The sequence below is a fragment of the Eubalaena glacialis genome, chromosome 2, assembly GCF_028564815.1.
Source record: "Eubalaena glacialis isolate mEubGla1 chromosome 2, mEubGla1.1.hap2.+ XY, whole genome shotgun sequence".
Lineage (NCBI taxonomy): Eukaryota > Metazoa > Chordata > Mammalia > Artiodactyla > Balaenidae > Eubalaena > Eubalaena glacialis.
In genome coordinates this window covers 136,795,315-136,807,695 of record NC_083717.1, presented here as the reverse complement: position 1 = coordinate 136,807,695, position 12,381 = coordinate 136,795,315, and the positions used below count along the sequence as shown (strand labels likewise).

At 34.0% G+C, this 12,381-nt stretch overlaps 1 pseudogene; it reads right to left on the bottom strand.

Moving 5' to 3' along the window:
• Positions 1-11,913, bottom strand: part of LOC133084695 (proteasome activator complex subunit 3-like) — a 54,814-nt pseudogene extending 42,901 nt beyond the window's left edge.
• Positions 11,914-12,381: the final 468 nt, after the last annotated feature.

Genomic DNA, 12,381 nt, shown 5'->3' with positions numbered 1-12,381 from the left:
TATGTGGCTGGAGTTAGGAATCATAACTTACTTTCTCCAATTCCAACTCAATGTTTGCTTTGCCCTCATCCAGCACTTCAGCTGGACATATTTATTTGGCAGACAGACCTAAACATGCACTCCTAAGAAGGCTGTGTCATTAATGGTTATTCTTATTTTGGTTTGTTACAGTTTTCTTTTTACTTCTAATTTTGGATGAAGTCCAGAAAATCCACTAAGTCCAGACATCCTCTTCCCTATCCATTGTGTAGTAGCCATATTATTGCCCGTAAATAGTTAGAATCAATTATCTAGTTTTTTCCCTTTGAGTGGTATCAACATAGTAACTGTAACTATCTGAAAACAAGGCCCAAGTGCTTCTTATCTAGATGCCTCTCTACCCCTCTGAAGAAGTGTCTCTCAATGAGCCCTCTGCTCACAGAGTGCCTTCTTCCTTCCCACTGCTGCCATGATTTCCTGTTGTGGCAGAAGACCTTGATAAAGCTCACAGCTGACTATGCAGAAATGGAAAAGGAGGAATAAAGCTATGCTGTGGGTAAATATTCACATTTTCTAGATTTGCTTGATTTACAGTTTTTTGGTTGTTTGTTTCTTAGCTCTTCTGGCTGACCACAACACTTCTTAGTTCCTTTTGTAGGTTTTTGAAAAAGTCACACTTATTTAAACCTTTATTTAAAACCACTTATTAGACAAATTCTCTTCCATTCATGAAGAACAATGGGTCCCTCTAGTATGAATCAACCAGAGCTTTCCATTCCTTTATTTCTGCACCCACACACATCTACACCCATGCCATGTTCCCTTACCCTCAAGGTGTCAAGATGTGGTGCCCCTCATATGGACAAATATAAGCCCTGTAATTCTTATCCTTATTGCATTCTTTTCACCACCTTGATCTGCTATATCCTCATTCTTATTAGCTTTCAACATCCTTTTTACAAAGATAGAAGGAGCACACACAGTCTATAAGACTATCCTCACTTCTGACAACAACTGTAAGTTCAGGGATGGAGCGTTCCCAAAACCACCCTCAGGTTTCAAAATTCACTAGAAGGACTCATAGAACTTACTGAGAGCTGTTATATTCAAAGTTATGAATTATTACTGGGAAAGGATACAATCAAAATCAGCCAAGGGAGGAAGCACAAATGGCAGAGTCCAGGAAAGTGTCAAACACAGAGCTTCCATTGTCCTCTGTCTGTGGAAAAGTATTCCTTTCCTGACATCTACGTGTGACAAAACACATGGAATATTGCCAACCAGGGAAGCCTGTCTGAACTTTGATGTTCAAAGATTTTTATTGGGGCTACCTGGTCAACTACCTATATGGCAACCTCACTCTACAATACCTCTGGAGGTCAAAGTGATAATGTGTGACTCAAAGCCCTATCCTAAATCACATTGTTAGACTATAACAATGCCCCAGGCCAACAAAGACAATCCTGTAAGACAGGAGATTTCAAGAGTTTAGAGAGTAACTCTCAGAAGCTTAGGGCAAAAGCCAGCCTTCTCTTTGGATACGATTAAATTATTTACTACACACTTTTCTAATTCTTAATTTTCTCTCAGTCAATAAATATGTTCAAATTTGCCCATCCTAAAAATATTTTTTCCAACATCTCCCTCTAACAAATCTGTCTTCGCTTTTTTATTCAAAATTCTTCAAGTCTCCTCTTATTCATCTGCCACTCACTTCTCAGAGCACTCAGTTCTTGCTCTGTTCCTTTCCTGTCATTACCCTATCCCTCCGATATTGTTTTCAGTGAACCTTTAAAACTCCAGATCTCAGGAAGTCTCTTCAGACTTAATCTTGTTTATATTCTGCCATTAACAATCACTTGGACATCTTGAAAATGACACTGTTTCACAACATCTCTTTTGTCTCTAAAACATCTTTCAAAACCAAAAATGGCATTATATTTATTCTGAATATTTTCCAACCTCCGTCAGTTATACTTGAACCACTAAGGATTTATCATTTTCTCCTTCAACTTACATCGGCATATTACAAATACATATTGGTTTAGATCATAAGTATGTTTATAATGGGCTTGTCTACCCCATTATGCTGGAAATACATTGTCATATTTATCAACTTTTTTTTTTTTTTACCCAGTGTTTAGTACAGTGCAGGAGACATATAATGCTCAATAAATATTTGCCGACTCCACTGCTCAGGGAAACTTCAAAGAGAAATTGAATTCTGAGCAGTGTCTCTAAGAATGAGCTGAAGACAGAGCAGATATTTAGTTCAATGTATCTAGGTGGTGCTATTTTCTGATGACAAGGTACGAAGTGACAGATTACAATACAGTTAGGTCATATGAAAAAAAGAGAGTGCTAATTGAAGCTAAATGGGTGTAACCTACCTGGATATAGGATCGTATTATGCAAAATATTATATATAAACTACAAAATATATTATATACCAGGAAACTTAGCTGTCATTCAAAGATAACTGGGAATCAAAGTTAATCAAAACTTGGTCCTCTAAAAGTATACGGTAGAGTAGGAGATATTGAGCTTTGAGGAGTCTAAAATTCACACTCTTTTTTTTTCCCTCTAGCCAATTTCAAAATGAAGAGATTAGCTGATATTGGAACAAGTGACTTAGGTGATACACTGGCAACACTGAGATTTTAGGAATGATTCAAAAAATTAGACAGATTCACTGATCTAATAAATACTGACTAATTTGTCTAGTCATTAGGCAGTTCTGAAAAATTGCAGGCTTCGTTTAGAGTGGCCTTCTCTCAAAAAAATTTGCAGAATAGAGTAACAGAGTATGATACCTGCTTCTTGAAGGCATCCAGATTCCATGTGAGAAAACAAGGAAGGAGTTTTGTTTTTCATGACTAGCTCTTGCTCTTAAACTCACCAACCAATTCACTCCTGTTCTCTGGAGGAGTGTGTGAATAGGTTTAGAAGGGTCAAGAGCTTTACTCTATGGGTGTTTCTCCACCTGGTAGGAAAATCAGGCATCAGAACTTAGCATTTGCATCTAACAGTAGACATAAGACAAACAGTAATAATAGCTAATCTTACTGAGAACTATTTTTAAAAGTACATTTATTGTTATAAGTACTGTCATTATGTCTATTTATAATGATGAGAAAAATCAGTGATCAGAGAATTTCGGCAACTAGAAGATGGCAGAGTTAAGATTCTAACCCAGTCACACTACATACATCCTTAAACTTTATACTATATTGTTTCTAAAATTATTGGACTATAAGGTTGGCCTTGATACTTTCCATAAAAATTGACAAGCATCCTGACTACAGTCCCATCTGTAAGGCATCATGCTGGTACCACATGGCTATGCTGTCATTGTTTTAAGAGTCATCACCTGACCCAATGGCAGCTAAACTATAAACAAGCCAGCAGTCTCTGAGGGAAAAGCTCTGAACATAGAAGATAAGTCATTACAGTTGAACAAATATGATAATATGATACTGTGACATGGAGTGTTTGGATATGATGCAATGGGTCTCTTAGCTGTTTTGTAGAAACAAGTTGAAAGTCTGCAAGAAAAACAGAAAGAGCAAACACTTCACAGCATTAGATGGAAATTTAAAAAATCCTCTGCTGTTTCTGAAAAGCAAGAGAATCTGATCACCAGAGAACTCTAGTAATTTGAATAACTTCAATGTTTCTTTCCATTGTTAGCAGCTGTGCTATAGTCCATTTGCTTAGGAAAACAATGGTATTTGTTTTGGTCTTGGCATCCTGTGGGAAAAAAATCAAATATCCATGATCTGGTTGCCTTATTTTCATGTGTTGTTCTTTAAATAAACTCCTCAATTGCTTTAGAAAGCACAGAAAGAAGTCTGACACAATATCATGGGAGTTCAGGAAAGAAGCAGAAAAAGAGAATTTCCATCTAAAAATTAACTGCTGCTTATTTTCAGTACCATAATAAATAATCCACCAATAACCAATGGGCTTTGACAAGCAGGCCTTTTCTATTTCTACATATGCTTATTAACACTAAATAAACAGAAGACTCTAAGAGTATTAAATAAAAATAGCTAGCATTCACTGAGAACTTTTTCTGTGTCGGGAATTGTACTGTCTTTAAATACATTATTTAACCTCAAAGCAACCCTATAAGGTGGTTACTATAATAATTTACTTTATAAATATTAAAAAAAAAATACAGAAAAAAGTAGTAAGGCAGAATTTACAACTAGCAAGTGTTGAAGCTGGAATTCAAATCCAGGCAACCTAATTCCAGCACAAACTTATAATTTATATTTTATATTATTTCTCATGTAGAGGAATTGATAATGTTTGTCCCATTAAGATATTTGTAGGAAAATATCTTATGATGAATTGCTATGTTACTTTGTTTAGTTCTCTCCAAAAGAAAAGTTAGAAGTTATAGGAAGAAAAGAAGGAAAAAGAGGAGGAGGGGGAGGGGAGGTAAAAAGTAAGAGAGGGGAGGGGGAGGAGGGGACTAAGAATTAATGATAAAAACAGTGTGGTATTTGTGGAAGAATAGGAAAATTGATCATGGAATCTAGAAGGAAATATGAATACGATCAATTGATTTTCAACAAAGTGGCAACAGAATTGAGAGTTTCAATGATAATTAATACAATGTCAGGTTTTTAAAAAAATGTTGCTCACAAAAAGAAACTGCTAAGAAAATAAAATGGCAACGTACATGTTAGAAACATTTTTTGGACAGACAAGAGTCATGGACAATTCAGAGGAGGTACCACTTTAACTCTAAAAAAGCATTTAAGGATTTCAATAAGTGATGAAAGGGTGTGGTAGGATTATATTACAAGACCACTCAGTATTTAATGCAAGACTTCTTTCTGAAGAAAACTATATATGGAGCTTTTTTTATGAATTAGATAGCTGTGAAACCATGGGTTATAAAGTCCCACAGATGAGGAGTTGTGTCTCAGTACAGAATGAGACTGAAGAAAAGAGCTAAAATCAGATAGAGTCAGATTTAGCAGCATCAACACTTAACCAAATACAAATATAGAAAAAGATGAAAAATTTTTCAGCCTTAACAGGCCAACAAGGGGCTTCTTTTTTCTGATATTGAGTTATTTACTAAATGTTTCTATTGATAAGTTTGACCCAATAAGTCTACCTTAGTCATTTTACAAAATCTTGGCATAGAGTGATATCATACTGGAGATGCAGTTTCAATAAGAAAAAAAATCCACATAATCAAAAGTGATTTAACACTAATATATTCAAAAAATGATTTTGCCATTGAATAATGATAATAACAACAGTTGGGGTGTATTGGGGATACATCAAGGGACATATAAGTATTATATATTTAATATAAAAGTTACATTGTTAAATTTCAAAACAATTTTAATACCTCTAGCAAAAAAGAGGTATGTGCAAAATGATTAATTGGGATTTATTTATTTAGAATTTTATTTCTGAACATAATAATCTCCTCATTCCCTTTTACTATTGTGAATATATATGTTGATTAAAGTTATTAACATCTTAATTATCCAAAAGTAAATTTAGATTTCTTTCACCTAGTAGCCAACATATTGTAGGACTAACACATAATGTACACACGCCATCTTAAAGCTTTAAAAATAAGGAGACACATAGTAACTCATGTCATGTTTTTATTTCTTATTGAGACTAATATATTGCAGCTAAATTTACAGGTGTTTTCTTAGAAGTTTCTAGGTCCTGTAGTATGATTTTTCTATTAAGCAATATTACAAAATATTAGGCAACTCTCCTTATTATAAACTTTGACTTAAAGCAGAAAAAAGACTGCAGTTTTAATTTAATTTACCATACACTGTTTAGGAAACATTTCAAATTGTTAAAAAATATCTTGTAATGATACAACCAGACTTTTGTTAATAATATCAACACATAGTATTAACAGTAAGCCTTAATGGCTCAATAATTAAATCCATCCCGGGATGGTTACAGGACATTACCATAAATGTGTATTTGCAAAATACATTGTCAAACGAATACTCCTCACAACACACACCTGTTCAAATAGGCTTTTAATATGGTGACAACTCTTTCACTATTTATGACACTGTAAGGTTTATAAACCAATCATTCTTACCAATGTCTTACCTTGTTTTAATTTGTTTAATTGTGGTTGTTTCTTTGTTATATCTTAATTTTACAGTTAGTGTGTAATTCCTTATAGTTTTCCCTCTTCCCTAAAGAAATGAAGAAAATAAATGACCAACTCTTAAGCATAATCTATTTTACATTTGGATCTTTTTTGTTAAAAAGGTCTTAAATTGTCCTAATTTACTGTTTTCAAGCTGATTTATCTCCTGTTTCCATACCCTTATGCATTTTTCTTTATATAAAATTAATATAACCTAAATAAGAACATATATCATAATCAAACATAGCATATTAATAATACATTTACACATAATTGAAATGTATCTCTTAAATAGTAAATTAGGGTAGATCACCTAGAAATCATTTAATATTATAATTTTAAAACAATGATTAGTTTGATCACTATATCCCAAATGAGAGGGTGAGCCCCAAAGTGCCACTAAGATGCCTTTATTCTTTTATAAGGAAAGAGAAGCCTCTCCGATGAAGTTTGTCTCTGTGTGCCTACAGGACTAGGAGTTACTCAATAAATGAACCATTTCCATGGAATTTCCTTTGAAAAGGCTTTCATTTTTTAAAACTTATATGTATTGATTTCTTATCTTTATTTTTACAGTGTAACTACTTTGAATATTATTCTTCAAAGTAGTAAGTAGGGATAGTAAGCACCAATACAAAGATAAAAGTCACAATTCGGAATTATCCTTATCTCCCTCAATTGAACTAAAAACTTCCTTCTCTTCTTTCTGTAGTTACATCAGATATAGTTTTCTAAAACTAAAAAATAAATTGAGTAGTTTAGAACATATGGTTTAGAGACATTAATGGTGTAAATTGGGCCAAGTGTTTAATATCTAGGAATCTAAATATTTTAAACTTTATAACAGGGATATAATATCATTTACCTATTTGACAGACTATTGTGAAATAGTCTGTCAAATAGAACTATTGTGAAAACAGACTTCAATGAAATAATTATAATTCACAATAGACTATTTTGTGAACTATGAGTTTCCATAAATATATTTAATATGTTCACTTCTAAAATCAGAAGATAAATTATATGCTCTCTCTTTTGGCCCTAAATGTATCCTATTTTGTTCCTATTAGAATTATTGCAATCACTTATTTTGAATATTTTAATATTCATCTCCTCCTGCTGATAACCTACTCATTTTGAGCAGATGTGTGCTCACCTTTCAGGAACCTTTATGCTACCACCTTATTTTTGGAGCCACCCATACCAGGAAGCTAAATATCAATACTCTCAAATTACTTTCAGTTCCCCTTGCCAAGTTCTCATTCTCTTGGAGCTCTTCTCTCAGCTAGCCTGGTTCTCTTCATCACATCTTATGATATTAATATTAAATCTAAATGTAATGTGTTTCTATATCCACAAATACTGACAGTTTTCCAATATTAGTGCTAAAGATGAAAATATTTTAAGTATAAGGGGTTAATATCTAATAGTAGACCTCTGTCAGTTCATGTAGGGTCAAATATTGATAGGGTAATCTACTCGGATACTCTTAAAATTATAAACACATGAGAATATCTATTCTGAATAATTATGATGTATCATATCTGTCACCCATGAGTTTAGTCCAAGAGATCCTTGGGGCAATAGGCTTAGTGGACCAATGTCCTAAATTGTCTATTATTTTGATAGAACTCATTCTAGTTTTGAGCCTCAGAACTTTACCATAATTAAACTTATAAGATATTATTATATACAATTAATCCTTATCTCTCAGTGGTACTCACTGTTAGCATCTGAAAGCATGTAATTTCTTATAACATCATATAAAGCTCAGAAAATAAATCCAGTAGCATAGAGTGGCTCATCAAAAATTATAAATAGTGGGAGATTTCTTTTGGTACCTTTCAGTGTTTCAGTTTCACTTCTTAACTCCTCTGTGTCTTAATGATCATCTTATTTTGACTTTCTGCATAATTCACTTAACTCATATTTTTAGCATTAACTGTATGTCTGGAACCATTAAGTTTGCTGATACTGCAAGGGAAACAACACAGACAAGATCCATGCTCCAATGAAGACTGCAATTTATTGTAAGAGAAACATATAGTAAATATATAATCAAATAAGTGATGAAGATAATTTCAGTTAGGAATAAGTTAGAAGAAGAAAATAAAAGATGGTAATGAAGTGTCTGTGGAGGCAAATTAATTTGTAGGAAATCCTCTCTGTAGGACTTCATCTCTGAGGAAATAATATTTGAACTGAGGCATTCACCACAGAAAGATCTATGGAGCAAAAGGTCCTAATTGGAAATACACATAGTATGTTGAAGAAACATAAACTCTGGTATAGTTGGACCATAGTGAGCAAGACGACAGTGAATTGAGGATGAAGGATGAGGCAGGCATTATGACTTGTAGTGCCTGGCAGCTGGCAGTTTGGACTTAATCCAAATTCAACATCAACCCATGGAGGATTTCAGATAATATATAAAAAGCTATGATTGGCATTTTTAAAAGTAGATGAGCTATGTGAGCTATGCACCAAAGGGAAATATCCAAATGGTACCATTACAAATCATTAAATGAGTTCATTTTGTGAGTTGATAATTTTATATAATCACTTTGTTGTCTATAATTCACAATGAATAGGTTGTGTCATTTGAAAGTATAAGAAAAGAGAACACACTTTGCTCAAGATTCAAATGACAGATGAGGGTGTGAGTGAACAGAGGAATGATAAGAAAGGAAAACATTCTTACTGTTGATGTGGAGAAAGTTTTAGTGGTCTGGATAGAAGATCAAAGCAACCACAACATTCCCTTAAGCCAAAGCCTAATCCAGAGCAAAACCCTAATTCTCTTTCAATTTTATGAAGGCTGAAAGAGGTAAGGAAGCTGCAGATGATGAAAAGTGTGAAGGTAGCAGATGCTGGTTCATAAAGTTTATGGAAAGAAGCATCTCCATAACATAAAAATGCATGGTGAAGCAGCAACTGCTGATATGGAAGCTGCAGCAAGTTGTCCAGAAGATCTAGCTAAGATCATTAATGAAGGTGGCTAAACTAAACAACAGATTTTTCAATGTAGACAAAACAACTTTCTATTTGAAGAAGATGCTATGGAGGACATTCATAGAAGACATCATTCTTGTTCTGGAAAATGAAAGCCATGATTTAGGGGACAGAACACCTCTGCTGTTTCCCTTACCCCCAAATACTCCAATTTTACCCAGCTCTAAGCCCATTTACAGATAATCAAAGAAAAATTACCCTCCTAATTTTGTTCTCCTTGCCAATGCCATGATTCCATAGATCCTGACATCATTTTGTTGCCATTTCCTTAGCGACAAGGGCAATTTATTTTAAAGTGCCCTAGTTTGATGCACCTTGCTAGAGTGAGTGGGTTGTTCCCTCTTTGCCAGAAGGATCACATTGGTTCTTAAAAATTGCACTGAAGTTAGCTTTTATTCTTATTCAGTTGAGTTGTTTTCTTTATGGAGACTCTGAATTATTTGTTCAAAATAAAAATCCAATTGTCAGAACATGTTAGGAGCATTGAGTCTGGGGGAAAAATGAAACATGATGTTTTCATCATATCTCATTGATTTCTTCCCTCTGGTTAGATGATCACTTCAGTGTAAGTTTTCACATTATTTTTATAAAAGCTTCTTTTTGAGATAGCGTATTGGGATTCTTTACAAAAATAACGAAAGCCTAAGTTGTGATTATGCTTAATCTTGCTGTTCTATAAGATGCATGACTTAATAACACATAAAAATTGCAGATTTTAGAGTAGCACAACTGTAGGAAATAATATACTTTCAGGAAGCAAAGGCTGCATATCAGTCCAACATGCTGTGTAGGAAAACAATATTGTTTTCAGTTTTGGAGAAGAGCCATATTGTATGAAGAAAAGTGAAAATAAGAGAAATCCTCTGTGAAATTTACTCATAGGGTGACATTCAACAAATGTAGTTCAATAAAATCTGCTTAAATTTTTTAAAAAGTCTGATTTATTTACACTAAAATTTTCATAAAAGTCTCATTTTTGCATTTTTTGTATAGGTAATCATCTTCAATAGATTTTCTGCTTTTTAAGATGCAATAACTGTATTTGACCATAATAAAATGAGTTCATTTTATATGGGAAACCTAAAACACTTTACAGATACTAAAAATTTCCATTAGTTTTATGGTCACAAGCTAAGTAGGGATAACCCTTCACCCTCAATTTCCAAAATTTTGTGGACTATTTTTTAATGTTATTGTCCTAATTAAGTCTGATTATACTTAACACAAATTTAAAATAATTGGGCATTCCCAGTTGTGTTGATTTTTATTGTGATTTTTCCTCCTTTCTATCTTCAAAAACTTTCAGGATATTTTTTAACTCACTATTTTATAAGCAGAGATATATAGTATAAGCTGATTCCCTTGACTAATTTTCTCATTTTTCATTAAAAATATCTTCAAAGTTCATCTTGATAAGAAATACACCTTGAGTTTAGGCCTCATTCATACACTCACAAAATATGATACAATTAATATTTTAATCTAATTTAGAATCAACTACTGGATCAATTATCTCCTTCTGCAAAACAAACTGCTCAAAAGTTAGTAGCTTAAACCAACCATTTTACTGCTCATGATTCTGTGGGTCAGGAGCAAAGCAGGCTTCCTCTGAGTTGCCTTGTCTCTCCTTGTGGTGTTAGCTAGGGCAGCTTAACTGGGACTAGGAATCCAAGATGGCCTTCCTCACATGCATGGTTGTTGGTAAGAGGTGACAAAAAGTCTGGACACTGACTAGTCCTCTATTTCTTCGTAATCTCACATCTTCTAAGACATGTCTATGTGTCTTCTCTCTCTAGTAGGTGTGTGGTGGGGAGTGGGGTGTGAGACTTTTTTCCATGGTGATTCGGGGTTCCCAGGGGACACAGACAGTCTATTACTTAAAGCTTAAAGCAAGTCACAAGACGAGCAAAGGAAGTCAGGGGAGAAGGTAACAGAATCATCTCTCTATAGTGGATCTAGAGAAGGAAGGAATTATTGGTAGCTGTCTTTGTAGACAATCTATCACAACCACTATCTCCTATACTCTATTCCACACAAACTGTTCATTATTTCCTGTCCCTTTGCTTTTGTTCCATACTAACCCTATCTGCTAAAATCTTACTTGTCTCTCAAGGGGTGTTTCAAATACTCTCTCACACATTAAATTTTATATGATGGCTCCCATAAGTATCTTAGAAATGATGGCTTCCCCATGTATCTTAGATTTTATTCTCACATTGAAAAGAGTAAAATTAAGTATCTTATTTATTTGTTAATTATCTTTGCATTTTATATAATCCTCTTGGCAACTCTGAAAACAAACTAAAACCCTAAATCCAGTGGTCACTAAGTCATTATCTCACCTGAGTTAGTGGCATCATTTGACATAGTGTATTACCCCTGTTTCTTCAAACCTTTCTTCGCTTGGCTTCAGAGTCGACACACTCTGGTTTTCTTGCTACCTCATTGGTCTCCTGCTTTTCACTGTCTTTTGCTCGATTTATCCCATCTTTTTGATATCAAATTATTGAAACGTCCCAGAGGTCAGTTTTATGACCTCTTCTCTTCCCTATTTATAATAATTTCCTTGCTTTCATCTATACCCATGGCCTCACTACCATCCATAATCAGGAATTCAAACTTATATTTCTTTAATTCTAGAAGAATACCTCCAACTGACTAGTTAACATCTCTATTTGTATGTCAAATGAACACCCAACATTTCCAAAATCAATGTCTTTATTTTTGAACTCCACTTCTATCTGCTGCTCTGCCAGCTTCGTCATGTAAGTAAACTGTACCAGTTGCTTGAGCTAAAAATCTTATAATCATCCTTAAATCCTTTCTTTTTACCACATCTCAACCATCATCAAGAATTATCCTTTGGCTTTAATCCCAAAATATATCCTGGATCATGTATCACCGCATTCACTGCTAATGACCTTGTCACCATCATCTCTCAATGCGACCACTACAGGAGCCTCCAAACTCCCCTTCCTGCTTCCACTCTTGGTTCCTCTATATCTTACTCTTCACAATCAGTTGGAATAATCGAGTCATTATTTTTCTTCTCAGCACAACAACCTCCCCTCCAAATATTTCATTACACTGAGAATATTACCCAAATTTTTAACCATAACATATGTGTGGTTCTTACCACAACACTCTTCCCATGAGGTTTCAGTTCTAACTGTTACAAATTCTCATTTGCTGTGTCCAGCCACACTGACTGCTCTGCTTTTTCTAAATAATGC